This window comes from Chelonia mydas, chromosome 4 (assembly GCF_015237465.2).
Source record: "Chelonia mydas isolate rCheMyd1 chromosome 4, rCheMyd1.pri.v2, whole genome shotgun sequence".
In the NCBI taxonomy this organism is placed as follows: Eukaryota; Metazoa; Chordata; order Testudines; family Cheloniidae; genus Chelonia; species Chelonia mydas.
In genome coordinates this window covers 38,975,492-38,996,449 of record NC_057852.1, presented here as the reverse complement: position 1 = coordinate 38,996,449, position 20,958 = coordinate 38,975,492, and the positions used below count along the sequence as shown (strand labels likewise).

Below are 20,958 nucleotides of genomic sequence, written 5' to 3'. Positions count from 1 at the left end.
TGCCATTGGCCTTCTTGGCAACAAGGGCACGCTGTTGACTCATATCCAGCTTCTCGTCCACTGTAACCCCTCGGTCCTTTTCTGCCGAACTGCTGCTGAGTCATTCGGTTCCTAGTCTGTAGCAGTGCATGGGATTCTTCCAAAAGTCCTGCACTTAGGATGGCCCAATCTTCTAATTTGTCTAGGGCCCTCTGTATCCTATCCTTACCCTCCAGCGTATCTACCTCTCCTCCCAGTTTAGTGTCATCTGCAAACTTGCTGAGGGTGCAATCCACACCATCCTCCAGATCATTAATGAAGATATTGAACAAAACCAGCCCCAGGACCGACCCTTGGGGCACTCCACTTGATGCCGGCTGCCAACTAGACATGGAGCCATTGATCACTACCCCTTGAGTCCGATGATCTAGCCAGCTTTCTATCCACCGTATAGTCCATTCATCCAGCCCATACTACTTTAATTTACTGGCAAGAATACTGTGGGAGACCATATCAAAAGCTTTGCTAAAGTCGAGGAACAACACGTCCACCGCTTTCCCCTCATCCACAGAACCAGTTATCTCATCATAGAAGGCAATTAGATTAGTCAGGCATGACTTGCCCTTGGTGAATCCATGCTGACTGTTCCTGATCACTTTCCTCTCCTCTAAGTGCTTCAGGATTGATTCTTTGAGGACCTGCTCCATGATTTTTCCAGGGACTGAAGTGAGGCTGACTGGCCTGTAGTTCCCCGGATCCTCCTTCTTCCCTTTTTTAAAGATGGGCACTACATTAGCCTTTTTCCAGTTGTCCGGGACTTCCCCGGATCACCATGAGTTTTCAAAGATAATGGCCAATGGCTCTGCAATCACATCCGCCAACTCCTTTAGCACTCTCGGATGCAGTGCATCCGGCCCCATGGACTTGTGCTCGTCCAGATTTTCTAAATAGTCCCAAACCACTTCTTTCTCCACAGAGGGCTGGCCACCTCCTCCCCATGCTGTGCTGCCCAGTGCAGTAGTCTGGGAGCTGACCTTGTTCGTGAAGACAGAGGCAAAAAAAGCATTGAGTACATTAGCTTTTTCCACATCCTCTGTCACTAGGTTGCCTCCCTCATTCAATAAGGGGCCCGCACTTTCCTTGACTTTCTTCTTGTTGCTAACATACCTGAAGAAACCCTTCTTGTTGCTCTTAACATCTCTTGCTAGCTGCAACTCCAAGTGTGATTTGGCCTTCCTGATTTCACTCCTGCAAGCCCGAGCAATATTTTTATACTCTTCCCTGGTCATTTGTCCAATCTTCCACTTCTTGTGAGCTTCTTTTTTGTTTTTAAGATCAACAAGGATTTCACTGTTAAGCCAAGCTGGTTGCCTGCCATATTTACTATTCTTTCTACACATCAGGATGGTTTGTTCCTACAAACTCAATAAGGATTCTTTAAAATACAGCCAGCTCTCCTGGACTCCTTTCCCCCTCATGTTATTCACAGGGGATCCTGCCCATCAGTTCCCTGAGGGAGTCAAAGTCTGCTTTTCTGAAGTCCAGGGTCTGTATTCTGCTTCTCTCCTTTCTTCCCTGTGTCAGGATCCTGAATTTGACCATCTCATGGTCACTGCCTCCCAGGTTCCCATCCACTTTAGCTTCCCCTACTAATTCTTCCCGGTTTGTGAGCAGCAGGTCAAGAAGAGCTTTACCCCTAGTTGGTTCCTCCAGCACTTGCACCAGGAAATTGTCTCCTACAGTTTCCAAAAACTTCCTGGATTGTCTGTGCACCGCTGTATTGCTCTCCCAGCAGATATCAGGGTGATTGAAGTCTCCCATGAGAACCAGGGCCTGCGATCTAGTAACTTCTGTGAGTTGCTGGAAGAAAGCCTCGTCCACCTCATTCCCCCTGGTCCGGTGGTCTATAACAGACTCCCTTGTTTCTCGCACTTCTAAACTTAATCCAGAGACACTCAGGTTTTTCTGCAGTTTCATACTTGAGCTCTGAGCAGTCATACTGCTCCCTTACATACAGTGCAACTCCCTCACCTTTTCTGCCCTGCCAGAATATATAAATATATTATAATATATAATAAAGTTTACAGCTTTTAATCCTTCTAGCTACACTAAAGCAACAAAATAAAAAGTTGTTTGGGAGAGAGAGAGATATGGAGTGATTTTGTCCTGGGAAATTTCACAATGGAGAAAGTACCCTGGAAATAAAAGTGTAGCAACGGAAAAAAAATCCCCACACTGTCTCATAATGCCACCTGTATACAATATGAAAGGAGAAAAGCATATTTCTGCATCAAAAAGTGTGTACTGTAACAGCCAGACATATTAATAATAAATTAATATTTATTATTGCTCCCTCCGCTTACTGAGGGAGCAAGTTCTCAAGTGTAACAGGGTATGGTCCTGACCCTGCACAAGCTCTGTATGGACAGACCCATGTGCAACTCATTGCAGGATGGAGGCCCAAAATGTTCACTTTACTTGTTGGACTGCATTCGAGTTATTCCAGGGATAAATTTGACCCAAATTTTGAAATGTTTAAATTTAAAAATAATCAAGAAGCTAACAGATTGATTTTTTTTTTTTAAAAAAAGCAGTAGCAAGGATTCTGTAACTGCTGAATACATGCATCTCCCAGTGACTGGATTTTAACTGTGGAATACCTCCGTTTGTATTTATTAAGAACATATCCCATATTATGTATATAGTCTTCTGTTACCGATATGCAGTTAGTCATCCACGGTCACAGCTACAACTTAGTGCCTACCTGTCACCATGTCCTGTCTCTTTTCTATTATAATTATAAGCTCAGTACTTCAAGACAACGTGTGTCTGGTGCCACTGGTGACATAGGGCCGGATTCTGCCACCTTCCTTACACTGAGCAGCATCTTACTCTGTGAGCAGTCCATTTGAAATCACAAAGTAAGCATTGAATGAGATAACGAGCAGCATGGATAACAGAATCATCATCTGGCCCTCACTGTTTATTCCGTCAATCAATAGGTCAAGTTTGACAGATCGATGCTCAGCTTAAAATCACATTGCTATGCAAAATAGGAAATGAAGCTGGGGTTAAAGTTGTGAACAAACATCAATGATTTGTGGGGAATGAAGAGGTGAGGGTACAACTTGCATATAGTAGAGTAGCTTTTAAAAATGTTTGAAATTGAGAAAATTTAAAGTGCAGGTTTCACCTAAAAAAAAAAAAAAAAAAAAAAAAAAAAATCCCCAAGATTGGAAAATGTAGAAGAGCAGAGCTAAGGGATCCCTAACTGCCTGAAGTTATTCTGTGATGCATTAAGGGCCAGACTTTCAAATGTACTTATGCACCATAAAGTGCAGATAGTTTCCCAGTGGGATATTAAAAAGCCCCAGATGCCTAAATCTCATTAATTTCAATTGGAGTTAGGCACCTAAGCACTTTAGAAAACCCCACTAGACACCTATCTGTATCATTAAGCACCTAGATACATTTGAAAAGCTGGCCCATAGTGCCTCCTGCAAGATGCTGAGTGCCCTCAACGGAACAATGAAGGAATTGAAGGTGCTCAGTACTTCAAAGATCAAGTCCACACTCTGCTCACTTGCGCCTGACCACAGAATACCCAAAGTTATGAGACATGTGTACACCTGCACATCCTACATCAGTGAGAACCACATACACTGCACCAGCATTTAAAAAAAACAATAAATGAGATATAAGCATTACAAAATGGTTATTTTTGCTAGGTTGGCATGCAAATCAAATTATTCCCCATTTCCAATATAAAAAAAACACATTCTATTTCAAAAACAACAAGGAGTCTGGTGGCCTGATATTTCAAAAATAGATGTGTTGGAATCCTAATTATAATTGAATAATTCTGAAAAGGCAGAATCAGAATTACGGTTTAACTAGAATAAAAACCCACAGTGCTACTTTTTAATAAATGACTGCAGATGCACCTCAAGTTGGCCTCATGATTGCCAAAGACAAAATGCTCACCTGGTTTGAAGTACCTTGGCACTCAGCATCCCCCACATGAGTATCTAATTGGAGCAAGAAGCTCATCAAGGTATAGAACAACACTGAGATAATGACCCTATTCCTGATGCCTGTTATCTCCATCATGGTACTCACAGCCTCATGGTTATTAGCACAGCAGATGGCTGAGATTTTTGACACCTGTCCCGGCAGTTTTATTTTGCTACAGCTTGCAGAAATTCAGACACAAAAGCCATTTGTCAAAAACTAATTGACAAAAGCCAAGTTGGTGAAATTGCATTTGCCGAGAATACATTTATTCCTAATAATATCAACACTGGGGCAAAGGGAATCTCTCTCTCTGCTACAGGTAAGCACTATTCCTTCCATTTAGATATACTAAATGGTGGAACTGAGAAACATGCTCCCACATCAATAGCAGTTTACTATTTCAAATAAATAACTTACATGCTGTTGGTAGCATATCAGTTTACATGACAGTAGTACTGATATGCTAGATTATCATTTGTAATGGCCACTCATATTTTCAGGCTGCTGCCTTTTTGATAGTTTTGTCTGCATTTATGCAGCAGATATGCTGTTTAACTATTTTTACACACAATATTAGGAACCACAAAAATGGCTCAATTTTGTAGCGTTTAGGCAACATTTACAATCTCTTTGGAGGTTTCTATTTTAGGGCAGCTCAGATTTGATTATGGGATTTTAGCTAGAACAAATTTCTTTTAAAATAATTAAATACATCCATTGAAATATTCAAAGTGTAATAATTCTTATTTATTCTTTCCTGATACTTCCTTTGGGGGTATCATCTTCATCATTATTCTGATTATTTTAAGGCTAAGCTGCACTAGCTGGTCTTGCAGTATTTCTACTCTGCTTATTTCTGTGCCTAGAGTCAATTTAGCAGCCAGACTCATCTGTTATTCCATGTCCTCTCCTTCACTTTCCCCTCATTACTTCTAATCTCTTGCCTCTAGTTAGCATGGCTAGCAAGGTAGCCACTCCTGAACCTTATTCTGACAGTTAGGATCTCATCTACGTTGTCTCTACCAGGACAGATTCTCATACACATTTATGATATGTATATAAATAATTTACATAAGTATCAGATGTTATCAAAACACATACACATTGATACATTCATTTATTATGTGTATATAATCTGGTAGCACTGCCTTAATTAAGGTTACCTAACACTTCCCATTTTAAGACCCTGTTTGCAGTTGCTTATAACTTTGTCAAACATGAACCATTGTCACATGCTAGTGTCTCCTTCAGGCTGACTTTTTGGGGGAAATTTTCCTCTAAAATGGTTTGGCTGTTTCCAGGATTGAGGCTGGGAGCAAAACAGTTGATTTTTCCATGTTTTATTCTGGTGCCCTTTTCTTTGAACAGCTTTAATACCCCCAATTAAAAATTGGCAGAGGTTGACCTTTGTATCAAGCATGTGACTTTTGCCATCCACATGCAAATCCAGCCAAATTTGACCAAGTTATAAGCTTTGGAAAAAATTTAGTTTGCACATGCTCAGTGGAGACAGGCTTTAAGAGCTAAATTCCCTAAAGACTTTGTCCACAAAGGGCATACTCAAGACCAGGAAATTCCCTGCCATTGTTTCTCTGGGTTGTGCTAGGTCTGAATCTGGGCACTTGAATTGAGAGCAGGAACACTATCTTCTGTGCTTGGAGTGAACTATCTGCTGGGCCCAGGCAGTTGTAGAGAAGGCTGCTTGATTTAAATGCATAGGAGAAAAGAGTCAGACCCGTGGGGTGGGGGTATGGGCAGTACGCTCTGAGGAGAAGCCTGCGGGGGAGAGGGAAACTGGGACTGGCATCCAGGGATGGAGACTGGGATGGCTGGGAGCCAATAGATGGAGGTAGGAGGGAGATAAAGATAAAACAAAGAGCAGGGGTGAGAATAGGACTGTCTGGACAAGGAGACTGGGACTGAGAACTAGTGAGGCAGGAAGTGAAGGGGAAAAGGAGATCAGAAGAGGACCCAGGGTACACAGGGAAAACTGGGACTTGCTAGACCAAGAGACTAAAACAAAATGCTGGGGAACATTAAGGAGGGAGATAGGCCTGAAAGCCAGTGGGACAACTGGGGTCTAGAGGAATGGAGAAGGCAGATTTATGAGGAGCTAAGAGAAGGGGGAATTAGGACTGGATTGGCAAAGAGGCAGGAGACAAGGAGCTGGGGAAGAACTGGGAATGGCTAGGCAAGGAGGCTGGGACTGGGGGTGAACTGTAGGGATGAAGGTAGCACTTGCTGTGCAAGAACACTGGATTAGTATTAGAAGCCTGAGAAATGGCGAAAGAGTTCTGATGACCCATATGAGTGACAATATGATGCCAGATAATAGAATTTGGAGGGTTGGTGGGTTTTTTTTTTTTTCAGTTTTCTTTTTTAAAAAGCCAAGAAGTTACATACAAAAACTACTTTAAAAAAACATTAAGGTTGCAAAGTCAAGCACTCAAATGTTACGTAATGTCAGAATAGAGATGGCCTGTGCAATCTTAATTTGACTGCCTGTGCATAATCACATGATCCCGTCTTCCTACATGATCACATACTATTTTTTCCAGTGCTAGAAGAAAGTGAATCTTTATAGGATTCTTCGCTATTGATATGTGACAATGTAGCGCTGTTATGGCAAAGTGCTGTGCCTTTTTGCTTTCTCTAAAATGCATTATAATCCTGAGAACAACACACACATTCTCACTCTATTAAATGACTTCTCAACTAACTCTTCTAAAGTAGAATCCACCAAACGTCTAATTTTAACAACTCCATCATTTTCAATAAGAAGGAAAGCTGTATTCTGTTTCTTCTAATTTTATATTGTCTCTCCATCCACCCATTCTTTAGAACCTGAATCAAAGAAAGTAATCCAAATAATATTGAGTTCCATAAAATAAATTTACTGCACCAAATAATAGAGATGATTAAATAATTCATTGTGAATAAACTATCCAACAAATATATACCCTTTTTGTTTGTGAATTTTTTCATTAATAGTTCCTGATTGCTATGACTATATTAGGTATTTGCTTATAAGATATAAGTGTTGGGTGTGAACTATTTACATGTTATTTGTTGTTCGTCTGATATGATTGGTCACCTGCAACACCTAATATTTCTGTTCCCATTAGATGATTGCATTTTTAAAATAGTGAATAATAGCAAAAAAACCCATGCATTTCTGGCACAAATTTTCAGATAAATAAGCATTCATCCTAGAATTTGTGAAATGTTTGGGGTTTGTGACTGTCTTAATAACCCATGGTCATCCAAATACACACGAACAATGAGTAACATAACTTCATGAATAACATTGGCATGCACTTGCTATTTTTATTTGCAAAGCATACTGACAAATCACTTTATTATTTAATCAGCTGTCTAGTAAAGAGGAAGTATGGAAAATGTCATTCTCAACATATGTAGAATTCTAATATATTTCACACTGGTAGCATCTTGCAAGTTGCAGTAACAACAGTTGATAATTGTGCATACCATGAGAAAAACAAATACTCCAATTAAGAAAAAGGAAACATTTATTGAGTTAACATTATCTGTCAAACTGGGTGGAAAAATATATTTTTCCCCCAGGAAAAAGTTTTTCCAAAAATGCTTTTGTCAAGATTTTCCCTGGGGAAAAAAAATCAACTTTTTGGCAATAACAAAAAAATAAATTTTCATAACCCAAAATACTTTGATTCTGAAATGCTCATGCAGAGCCTTGTGGGAATTGGACTATATTTCTCATGCTGCACCCTTGTCTCTCCTTGTGGTGAGAAGAGGTGGTGCATCACTGGAGTCCAATGGTGGCGTGCGTCATGGGAGACAAAGTACAGCTAGGGTGGTTGGCTCATAAGGCATCTGAACTACAACTTCCATGAGGTAACACAACAGCATATCTGAATCAAAACATTTTGGTTTGGGGCTGATTTTTTCCCCCACTTTTCTATTTTGATAAGAACTGAAATTCTGCATGGAAAGCAGAACCTTGTGAAAAAATTAGATTAGTCAAAAGCCAAAACTGGAAATACAGTTTCAATGGAAAATTTTTAATGACCCAGTCCTGGTCAAAATTAGGTATGTGAACAGTATTCACTATCATTCAACAACACTGCATATGACTCAGGAGGGCTTTTACAATAATCGAGGATATACATGTTGGTATATACCACAAAGGACATACTCTTTGGTATATGGAAGATATATTCATCTGTTAGATAAATAGAAATTGTTGACAAAGCCGGCCGGATTCTCAGTCAATAGAGTTAGGCTAATTCACACCAGCTGAGCAGCATGTCCTGACTTGTCAATTTGTTCCTTACATGGGTGGTTTCAGATGGATGGACAGCTGAAAGAAACTACTGGTTTCTCAGCATTCATGCACTAAACTTGAAGCAGTGAATATTCTGATTGGCTCTATGATGACACTTTCCTTCATAATGTACTGAATATCAGCTTTTGTGCTCTGTATGTTTGATCAGCAAAAACTTGCCCTCAGTGTGCTTACTGGGGCCTGAAAATGCATGCAGAAATTTAACACAGGCTTGGATATTCTGATGGTCAGGGATAAAAAAAAAAAAAAAAATTGAATCCCCCTTCCCAGTCTTTTATGAACTTCTCTTTTTCTCCTGCCTATACTGTTATTTACCAATTACATAGTACTGTCCATCAATTTATTAAATCATTGAAACAATTTTCAAAAACTGTTTGAGTTAATTTTTAAATAAATCAGTTATCAAGTGATATTTTAAATCTCTGTCCATGATGGAATACACCATCAATCAGCAAGATAGCATCCCCACAATTGGGGGAAAAAATTTCTTTATCCGGTCCATATATTATGGGTCTCTAATGCCTCGGTGCAGAACCTCCATAAGAGCTGGTGCTTCATTATCCACTGCTTTTTGAAGAGTTTAGCTTTTATCAATTTATAGAGTACAAATTTTGGACCTTAAAGTACATTTTTACTCTGAAAAGTGACTCTAAAAGTGGCAATCTCAACAATTATCATATCAGATATACTCAGGTTACAAGTACTTCCTAAATGCCAGCTCTGTAAACTCAACCTGTTATCAGAAAGCCAAGCTGAGTTCTATCCTTCAAGCACATCGTCACTAGTAATGAAGGCTCTTCAGACCAAACTGGGCCCTCTGATCCACCTTTGCAACTTCATTGATTTCAAATGTTCATGGACTTCAGTGTCAGTTGTGCAAATGCACTGCTTTCAGCAGTGTAGCTGATTGAACTGGATTGTTTATTGAATTCCAAACAGAATGCTGCTTACACTCTGTATTGGCTCAGCAGTACCAACAGGAGTGAAGAGCAGTAATAAAAAATATTTTTTCATAAGCAGATCTAGCCAAATGAATAGAAAAAAGCAACAGATTTGTACTATATGAAGTTCATTTTAACAGTCTCTTTTCAGAGCAGAACTGCACTTTAAACTAGGTGTCATTGACCTTAAAACTAGTCCTTTAATACAACCTAACAGTTCTATAATCTGTATGATCCCAGAACTATTAAATGCACAGTCAGATTAGCATTCCATTGAGCACAAACTTTAGCTGGGATGATATAGAGTATCTAAATTAAACATGTACTTATTGACTAAAGACTCCCTTCCTTCATGCTTTGCTATGGCAGCTGGGCTATTCACAATTTGGTTATCTAGTTGTTATTGCTTATGAGCCATCTATTGGAATGGGCTTTCATGTGCTCTGTAGTCTGGGATAATAAAACATCATCTCCTCGCCCCTGCGTTCCTTTACCTGAAAGTGCTAATTTAGTGCACCAAGAACTGTGAAAAATGCACAGAACTGGAACGTTATGTGGTTATTTTCATTGTCCTGAATGTAGAGGATACTATTACAAAATATTTTTAATGCACCAAGTAAATAATTAGTAATAATTATACTAGTATGATAAAATAAGAAGTAATTTGTACCTGGTATAGGAAAAAATATTTTCCCCACCTTATTAACTGTAGCAACTGCCAGACAAGAGAGTTCACAAGCCATAGCTATCAAACAAATCCATTTTGAAAAATGTATCAACTAGTTGTGTTATGTGAACAGAGTGCTATATATGAATGCTGGAGAAGGCCAAAGGTAATTCATGTAAAAAGAGCCTTCTCACTGTCTGAACTGGACGCTCATCATGGTATTCCCACCCCGCCTTCATTTGGCAACCTTTAAAAAGTATAAAAATCTGATTTATACTTACAGTTTTTATTTTCTGTTCTCAGTTCTTTGTATATTTTTACCATGTATGCAGTGGTGAAACAAGACAACTGATTTGATGTAGAAGAACAAAAGTCAGCAAAACATTGGGAAGGGCGTAGAAGATCATGCAGCATTTACTTCTGACAAGAAGAATGACTTTAATGTCCCTAAGACACCCGTCTCACATTTCTTTCTACAGAGGCCATTAATCAATGTGAGTCACTTATGTGGCAATAGTTGTCATCCCTTCTGGTTGTTATATTGCTGTAGAGAGGATCTAACACCACTTCACCCAGAATTGACAACTTGAGCTGAACTCAGAACACATTTTCTATGTCAGTTGCCAGAAGCTGGATGATTGAGATCTATCTACTGCATGGGTACTTCTTTTTCTTTAGGCTGGGTTAACTATTTACAATAAGCTGTTTTGTGTTTGTTAAGTAGCCCCCTTTCCTCTTTGCAAGATGGATATGATTTTTTAGTAATGTGTTTAGTGTTCTAAATTCTTCTTACAAATATCTCATAGAAAAAATGCCCATGGATTGCACATGAATGAACCATTTACTGTAACTATTCCTTCCACTGTTCAGTATTCACACTGGGAGCTGTTCAGTTCCCTAAGTCCCATCTATTTAGGTATTTATAGGCTCCACTCCCATTTGCATAGTGTCTGAGCACATCACAAACAAGTGGATTTATTCCCATACCACCTCCATTTTACAATTGGGAAACTGAGGCTGAGAAAGTTCAGTGACTTGTCAAGGTTATACAGGAAGGCGGTGACATAGCCTGCAATGAAACCTAGATCTGCTGAGTGCCAATCCAGTGCCTGAACAATAAGATCAGCGGCCCTCTTATGGTATTATTTCTGTTTTCTGACTGAATGACCTAAATTTAGTAAACAAGAGGACAATCTGAACCATGCTGTGACCAAATACGCCCCATATTCACACCCTACACACTATTGTAATAACCTTTTTACAAAAATATACTTGGAGGTATCATTTGGAAACTAATTACTTGCTGCTCAATAATATAATGGTGAAATATATGTAGCAACGTTATCTGTGAAGTTATGAATTCCCCTTGTATGATGTTGATAGCACATGTTCAAAACCACGTAGCTCCAATTAGACAGGACTGGTTAAGCAAGTTAATCTTAAACAAAGGACTGTGTGTGTATCTCAGTTTGTTTATAAATAGTAAACAAGGTCATTGCGACAGCAAGAGGGAGACAAGGAATATCGTGTATGCATTTCAGTATACACAGGGGAGAAGAAAGAGCATGGGGCCACCTTTACTCCCAGACTCAATGGCAACTTGTTTTGCCACTTCAAAGGCAGACTATAAAAGTGAGGGGCAAAACCACCACTGTTGGACTTTAAAGGCAGATCCTGACTTGAGAATTTGGTCAGCTATGTTCTGGGAACATCTGGTAAGAATTTTACCTTGAACCAAGTCTAGTTTATTAAGTTTTAGCACTAGAAAGCATTTTATCTTTATTTATCTTGTAACCATTTCTGATTCTAATGCCTTGTACACACTTAAAATCTCTTTGAGGTTAAATAAACTTATTTTATTCTTCAATCAAAACTAATCCAGTGCTGTGTTCAACTGGAATTACCAAACAATTCAGTTTAAAATTGCAAACTTTTGTATACTGACCTTTTACAGGAGCAATGGAACCCTAATATCTGACCTATCCATGAAGGCAGGACAGCGCAGAGCACATATTTTTGGAAAATTTGGGACTGGAAGTGTGTTCGGGTCACCCTGCAAGTAGTAAACAGATGCTCAGCATGCAACCTGCATGGGGGCAGGCTGTTTGTGAGTAGCCCAGGTGGGATCTGCAGCAGCAAAGCATTGTGAGGCACCCAAGTTTGCAGGGCAGGTGGTAACAACTCCTCACTAGTCTGGATTGCACCCCCAAATGTGATACAGGCAAAGATTCAGATTTTTTTCATCTGAACTCACTCTTTGCTTTACGAAGCTGAGGAGGGGTTAGTCTTCTCATTTCATGAACAGTTCTTTCTTAAGGGCTGGCACTGAATTCTTATGTGTTTGTGCAGTGCCTAGAACAGTGGGTCTCTGATCCTGACTATGGCACTACCATGCAGATGCCCTAAAAACATGAAATAATTTTGGAACAGTTCTTCACGCTAATCTCCAAACTCTGTCCTCGGATGACATCACATTACTTAGCCCTGCACTTACATAAGGGAGCAAGACTGTGAAAATTGATTTTTTTCCTGATGTTGAAAGAGTAGGTGAACAATGCGGCGATGCTGAACATGGGTCATATTTGAAACACATACCCATACAAAGACAGGATTTAAAATACAATAAGAGGAAATAGTTTGGCATATCTAATAATTGAAATATTTCTACAGCACTGCCCTTAGTAATCCTGGCATCCCAGACAAGTGTGGTTAACATTTACTTATTTTAAAACCCTAGTTATTTACATTCAGAATGCACACTGCCCTGCTCCAGCAAAAGACACCTGCCTGTTCACCATGCATCATTCGATGCATGCTACTGAATCCTCCTAATCTTTTCTCTAATTAGCCATAGGAGTTTCTAAAGATGTGTCTTTAGTATTTCATCTGTGTGGATGTGCAATGGACACTGAAGGTAAACTTCCCCTTTCTGACCTTCACACAGACCAGTGGCAGAAACAGAGAGAATTACAAACAAATGAGGGGGAAAAAAGGACAAATCAAATATAGACACTTTTTCTGCTTGCTGATAGAGGGTGGGCTGGCACAACAAATGTTCTGGGACCAGGCCTGAAAGAATACATCTGATAGATATCTTGGGAATGTTCCAACTCTAAGGGCATGGCTACACTGGCAGATGTAGAGCGCTTTGAATTAAACCAGCCTTCGTAGAGCACAGTAGGGACAGCGCTACAGTCTGTCCACACTGACAGCTACAAGTGCACTGGCATGGCCACATTAGCAGCTCTTGCAATGGCCACAGAGAGCAGTGCATTGTGGTAGCTATCCCAGCATGCAAGTGGCTGCAACATGCTTTTCAAATGCGGGGGTGGGTGGGGTGTGACAGGGAGTGTGTTGTGTGTATGTGGGTGGGAGAAAGTGGGTTTTTGGGGGGCTGAGAGCATGTCAGCATGCTGTCTTGTAAGTTCAGACAGCAGCAGACCGCTCTTCATCCCTCTCTCTCTCAGCATTCCACAGTAATGGTTGCTTTGTCTTGGAGCAGATAAGCATGCCGGCTGTCAGAAACGGAGCTTTCAAAGGGCATGTCTGCATTCCTACAGTGAGTTCATGACAATGAGAAGAGTGGCCACTTGACTTAAGGGGATTATGGGACGTTTCTGGAGGCTGATCAGAACACAGTAACGCAACACCTCGTTCACACTGAGGCCTGGGTGTTTCAGCCAAGGCGTAACAAGCGTTAATCTTCTCGCAGAGGTGGAGTACCTGGAGCGCTCTACGTGCCTTGTCAGTGCGGCTTGTCAGTCAGGGCTGCTTTAATGCACTCTAACTTGCAAGTGTAGCCAAGCCCTGAGTTACACTGGTGTGAAAGCAGTCTTTAATTTGGATCACAGTCAGGCCCACTTTTATTGATTAGTTGTGCAAACTGTTTGCAAGTAAACCTAACTACTATTGGCTCTCAAACACCTGTCCAGGTGATTGACAGAATTAAGCATTTTGAAAACTAAGTACTCTGTTAGGAAAAGAAATGTTTCATGAAGGGATATTTATCTTACGAAGTGAACGGATGTGTACATGACAAATTTGCAGGCTACTACTGTTTTAAATAGGAGTGTGTGTAGAAGAGGAAACTGACTGATAAGGCTCAGGATTTTTGAAAATGAGGTCACATGTTTAGCTCCCTAAATAAGGATTCAAAAATAAAAGATTTTTAAAAATAGGAGCCCTGAAGTTAGTCCATTATTTAAGCACCTAAGGTTTGGATTGTCAAATGCACCTACACTGAGGATTAGAGCTGGGTGAGAGCAGCCCTTGAAGCCAGGTGGCCTAGGAGTCTCAAAACCCTGGGGCTCTCTGCATGGCACAGCTGTAGATGATTGAAATTGACATGTTTCTTTCTAGTTTCACCACTGCTACATAGATGACAAGATCATGGCAATTTCACTCACCAGCTGCTCCTCTCAGGGACCATATTTTGTACCATAAGCCCCATGTGTCAGTGTTCAAATTATTTCAAAATTTCTGGTTCATGAGAAACTGAAAAAATTGGTTTTGGTCTGAACTGGAGTCCAAATTTCAAATATTGAAATGTCCTGCAAAACAGAAATCCCAACTTTCGGCCAGAGTGCATGATATTCCAAATGATCTTTGGCCACTAGGGTGCTCTCTATAGGAATGCTGCAGCCAGCAGAAATTAATCTGCGCTAAGTTACATCATGGGCCATTTTGTACCTGTCAACCCCACGACCACAGGGCAGAAAGGTGGCTTAAAGACCTCACATGACAGGATTTTGTTGCCATGCTTTGAAATTTTATTTTTGATTTTAGGTTACGGTTCCATTTTCTCATGCATGTTTTGGTTATGTAAAAAAGCTAGGCAACAGAAAATGTCACAATTACCAAATATTAGAAAAAAACTAAGTAAAGACGTGTGTGTTTGTTTTAAGAGAGAGAGTCTAGAATGTGTCACTTTTTGGGCACATTCCTCTGCTAATCAGAGGTTCTGCCAAATGGAGCTTCTACCAGATGCAACTTGAAAAAAGCAGTATGTTAAATTCACAAAGGATGTAAATGGAGGTACAAGTTATATGGTAGCAACTGTGTAAATCTGTGTAACACACATGGTAACGGAGAGAAGGACAGGGTTGTAGCCTAAAGTCAGCCAACTGCAAGAGACTATGACTAGGAGGGTGGACACCTTCTCTTATATTCTCCTGTTGGTTCCTTTTCTTGTTACGGCTCTATGCTTTTATTCCCTCAGCATGTAAATGGACTCACCCGGCATTCAGTCACACAAACCTTCTGAGCTATAGTCCTCTCTCATTTGCACCACTGCAAATGTGGGGTAACTCTTAGACTTGGCAGTTGCTTTGGTTTAACACTGGTGTGACTAAGTAGAAGTTGGTCTAATCTCTTAATGGTTATTTCAGGGTATTAGTTCCAAACCTGGTGTAAGGGGAAACAGTTTCATTGACTTTAATGGACTTGCACTTAATGTTACCAGGTCTGAATTTGTCTCTTAAGTCTTCTCCCAAGTAAACTATGCTACCAACAAACTGCACGTCCTAGAGCAAAATACACATACCACTACTTGGGTACCCATCTCCCATGGTTTGTGAGGCTTAATTTATTTTGGAAAGGGCTTTGATATCTCTGGCTATAAGGGCTTATTAAAAATTAACATGCAGCTGCTTACCCTACAGAAATGTCCTATATCAGGGTAAATATCAACAATGCCTCATTAACAAGACCTTTACCCTGGGACTTGGCAAATAGTTTGATCACTAAATTTAAACATGATTCATAATTTATAAATGTGTTTGTTTCTGTTTAAGAAACACAAACTTCCCCCTGCCCTCGCTCTATGTGGAGAACATTTGGATTAGCTCATCAAACAGTACTCCTTCCAGACATATTTCATTTGGATCACATCAAGTTATGATAATGACTTTTAAGGATAGAAAAATACCCTTATTTGCAATGCCTTTAATGAAAAAAATTGTGGGCAATGAGCTTAGGGAGGAATTGGCAAAGTGCCCCTCCAGTGTTTGTTAACCTTTAGAAATTGGGTGACAAGGGTTTAATGGCACTTGAGGAAAAACCTTAATCTACTTATTCTGGCTCAGTACAGAATACTGAAAACTGCCTCCTTCTAGCATATTTGAATTGTTTCTTGCTAACGTTTGAGACTGCCTATTAATGCCTATACACTGTTATTTTTAAATAATTCTGGACATTTGTATTAATTTTAGGGAATAAGGTTTCAGTTTCTTTTAAATTTATCTACAGCCTCATGATGGGCCTTCCAACCCACAACTTGAAATTCTCTACATGAACCTCTAAACACTGTAATCTGAGGTATTTAAAAGCTGAATTATAATCATTAGTTCATTAGTGTACTTGCTTTGGCAACATCTCTGCTTTATGTGGGTTTGGCTTGGCAGAAATATGCTCTTGCATTGTTATTGTACCGTGTTTATGGAACATTGATAGACGTTTTGCTGGCCTATAACAATGCTTATTTAAATGAAATGTTAAAGTCTCAGTGAGTCACTGCCTAACTAAATATTACATATCACATGGTATAGCTTGTATAGGTGTCTGAAACAAAAACTCTCAATAAATTGACCTGCATAGCCAGAGGTGAAAGTAAGCCGGTACACACCAGAGCCCTTTAAATCCCCGCCTGAGCCCTGCTGCCTGAACCCTGGGGAGCGGCAGTGGGTCTCTGGCAGGGATTTAAAGGGCCCTGGGCCTTTAAATCCCCACTGAAGCCCTGCTGCCGAAGCCCTGGGATAGCGGATTTAACGGGTTGGAGCCCCAGGGCCCTTTAAATCCCCGACAGAGCCCAGCCGTTGCTACCTCAGGGTTCAGGCAGCAGGGCTCAGGCGGGGATTTAAAGGGCTCGGGGCTCCGGCAGCCGCTACCACAGTAGAGCCCCAGGCCCTTTAAAGCTCTGCCAGAGCCCCGGGGTAGCGTGGCAGCTGGGAGACCCCAGGGTTCCTCAGTGATTTAAAGGGCCTGGGGCTCTGCTGTGGTAGCAGCAGCTGGAGCTCTGGGCCCTTTAAATCACCCCCAAGCCCTGGGGTTCCCAGCCGCCTCTGCAGCTGGTAGCTTGGAGGTGATTTAAAGGGCCCCAGGCTCCCAGCCGCCACTACTGCAGCTGGAGCCCTGGCCCTTTAAATCAAGATTTAAAGGGCCTGGGGATTTAAGGCCCTGCCTCTTCCGGTTAGGGTCACACCTCTTCTCGTTAGGGTCACGCCCCCCGCTCAGGACTCCAGCGTACCGGTAAGTGCTCTAAATTACTTTCACCCCTGTGCATAGCAAAAGTCATCTATCTGCAACTGTGAAAAAAGGGCTATTTTTACATAGTGAGTGTTGGGAATAGAAGACGGAGCAGCCCAGAGTGTACTCTTATTTATGTGGCTTCTTCTTTTCTTCTAAAATGTAGTGGCCCAAGAGTTCCATCTGATACATTTTAAGTAAGTATAATTTTAAAGTGAGTTACGAAAAAACCCTTTTCTAAGCCTACTGGATCCCTCTGTGGTGCTGAACCAGTACTGGAAAGCCAGAAGATGCTCACCAAAAATTCTATCTAAATTTGGAAACTTGCTTTGGGAACACTTGTTGCACAATGAAGTTTCCTTCAGTTTCAAGGTCTCTTTCTCGAACACTACACATGCTCAGTAAATATTTAAGCAGTTTCCTTCCCATAATCAGAGATATTACTATAGCACTATTATCTACTTTCATTTGAAATCAGCTGTTGATCATAGATTTAGATGTTGCAATTAAATTCTGTCCTGCTTCCAGTGGTGCTGGAACTAGGAGTGTTGGAGGTGCTGACGCACCCCCAGGCTTGAAGTAGTAATAACCAACACCAAATACATTGTTTCCATGAGCAGCACCCCCGCTATAAAAACTGTTCCAGCATCCCTGCCTGCTTCTCTGTCCCTTTCTGTTGTTTTGGAATGGGTTAGTAGGTCTGTCACTTAGACAATGAGATAAATAATAATGATTGTAGTTGAAGGTCATCCCACCCCCACAGCAACATCTACTAAAAAGCTGACCAATATCTGTTGGACAGAAACCATAAATTCTCTATGGGAAAATAATTGAACCACCAAGCAGAGGAACACAAATATAAAATACATTGCTATTAATTCCTTTTTCCCATTTCCAAAGTTCACAATCTGCTGGGAGAGCTTTGTTAGAATGATGTATGTATTTAATTTAATCCAAATAGGCAATACAACAAGCTCCAAAATGTTAAGCATACTATACCTATTATAAGCCCACAAATTAGTTGTGATCCACAGTATGACCTCACACTTTCCAGATGATGGGGGAGTTTCTATTACTCTGCAGTTTATTATTTTCTGTCCCTGTATCATCTTAATTCACATGGAGCTACATATGTCTTCATTATGGCACAGAAAGAATAGAGCACCTTGCTTCTCTATCTTGTTGGCAGTTTCATCAGCTCTCCCCTCCCCCACCCAAATAATGTGAGCTTCCAGACAGGCAGAAATTGGAGATCAATGTGGGAAATAACAAGGCTCTATTACTGCTGTAAAACTTTTCTGCTCAAGTCCTTGAGTAGCTTTTTTCCTCTTGAGCTGTTAGATTTGTTGTGTGAAGAGAAATTTATGGATATCATTATTGTACTCTTATAATTGGATAAACTGAGAAGATATAATCCATTAAACTCCCAGGCCACGCTGCTAAAAGCACGAACATTTTACAGCTTCTCCTGCTACAGATACCTATACCGGTCTCATAGCTAGAAGCAAACAAAGGTCCAGATTCTGCCCTCTCTGTTATGTAGAGTAGTGACTTTTTCTACAAGCAGTCCTACTACAATTAGTGGGACATAAGGCACTGCACAGTGGACACAAAGGTGGCAGAAGCTGGCTCTAAAATAAAGTGTCTAGGCAGCCAGAATCCGTGTGTAATAAGTAGAGCTGAGTAAATAATGAATTCTGAAAAACTGAAAAAGGTTTTGTTTTGGGTCCAATCAAAATTTTTTCCAAACTTTTTGGAGAATCAAACAAGTTACAAGTTGGGTCAAAATGAAATTTTTTTTTTGACCTGAGTTGAGTTTTTTCATTTTCATTTCAGGCATTTTAACAAAAGCAAAGGAGGACTAGAGTTACAAAATTCCTGTGTACATATATGCGTGTCTGCATGCGGAGTGGGGAGGGGTTAGGACACTCTCCTGGGATATCGGAGTGGCAATTCATAGTCACTCACAATGATAATCAATAGTCACCAGGTGGGGCGGGGAAGAGAGAATGTGTCTATAGACTGGTTGTTAGGGTATTCACCTAGGATGGAGAAACCCAAGTTCAAGTCCCTGCACCAGTGACTAATTATTAATACAAAGTGCAACAGCTTCAACAGGAGAGATTGAGAAAGACTCACACCAGAATATCCCATAGCCCACTGACTGGAGCATTCTCCTGCAATATGGGAGATCCAAGTTTAAATGTCTTCTCCACATACATCAAGAAGAAGGGGAAACTGATCTGATGTCTCCAACGTCCCAGGACAGTATCCTAACCACTTGTGGTCATCCTTCTTCTCTGGCATTTTGTGAATCTTTTCCTCCTTTGCTTTTGTTAAAATGCCAGAAATCAATATAACCAGATTTTTAAAAGGTATTTAGGAACCTAACTCCTAAATTTAAATTCAAATCTTGCCCCTAAAACCTTACGGTACTAAAACAAACTCTCATATTTGATATTTTAGCTTTGCTGGTATTTAACAGATGAGCCACCTATGGAGAATAAAAAGCCACATCTCAGTGAAATGGAGGCAAGAAGAGACAGTGAAATCCTCATAAGCAATAAATTATTATGGAATCCCGTATGACATCTACCACCAACCTCAATGGGTGCAAGAGAAGGCGCTAAATGGTTATTCCTTTTACAGATTATCTGTAGTACTAAACAGACTGTTAGTCTACACTAGATTTTTGATATTAAAAGCCAGCCAAGATCTATAACCTGTAAAAGCAATTTGTAGAAAAAATAGAAGTTCTGACATGTGAGTAATTAGATATTTATGGACAAAGCCATGGACAAACACCCATAGTTATTTAATCACTGGAAAACTGATAACTTAGACACCATTGATATCATAAAACTGTAAAGAAATGCCAAAACCTTACAATTTGAACTATTAAAAAGATTTAAACTAATGAGCAACATTTTCTTTTTTCCCAGAGAGCTGCTAATTATTCATTTCACTAAATACGATAAATATGCAGCTGTGTTTTCATAAACAGAAACACACAGGTTTTCTGTAACCACCTATTAAGTCTCTGATACCGCTGTTTGACACTTGCAGGCTCTGCTTCCTTTAGATTGTAACACATTTGGTCAATCTAATTCTGTACATTACTTGACAAGTTGATCTACATCAGGTGTGCTCCTGCTCTTGTGAACGCATCACAGAATTCATAGATTTTTAAAGTCAAAAGGGACTACTGTGATCATTGAATCATAGGCCTGGAAGGGACCTTGCGAGGTCATATAGTCCAATCCCCTGCACTCATTGCAGGACTAAGTATTATTTAGACCATCCCTGACAGGTCTTTGTCTAACCTGCTCTTTAAAATCTCCAATGATGGAGATTCCACAGCCTCCCTAGGCAATTTGTTCTAGTACTTAACCATCCTGACAGTTAGGAAGTTTTTCCTAATGTCCAACCTTAACCTCCCTTGCTGCAATTGAAGCCCATTGCTTCTTGTGTTATCCTCAGTGATGAAGAAGAATAATTTCTCTCCCTCCTCCTTGGAGCAACCTTTTATGTACTTGAAAGTACATCATCTAGTCTGACCTCCTGTATTACACAGGCCATAAGCCTTCCCTGAATTAATTCCTCTGAACTGGAGCATATATTTTAGGAAAGAATCCAATCCTGCTTTAAAAGTTGCCAGTGATGGAGAATCCACCACAACCCATAGTAAGTTGTTTCAATGGTTAATTACCCTCATTGTTAAAAAGTATGCTCTATTTGCAGTCTGATTTTGTCTAACTTCAGCTTTCAGCCATTGAATCTTGTTATAC

General features: G+C 40.3%; 2 long non-coding RNA genes across 3 annotated transcripts in view; one reads left to right on the top strand and one right to left on the bottom strand.

Moving 5' to 3' along the window:
- LOC122465589 overlaps positions 1–20,958 on the bottom strand; it is a 71,852-nt gene that overhangs the window by 15,086 nt on the left and 35,808 nt on the right. The gene's annotated exons all lie outside the window — the stretch shown is intronic.
- Positions 4,215–19,932, top strand: LOC122465590. The gene is made up of 3 exons (XR_006290534.1): positions 4,215–4,312; positions 16,175–16,243; positions 19,637–19,932. It is a non-coding gene; the product is annotated as an uncharacterized LOC122465590 (long non-coding RNA).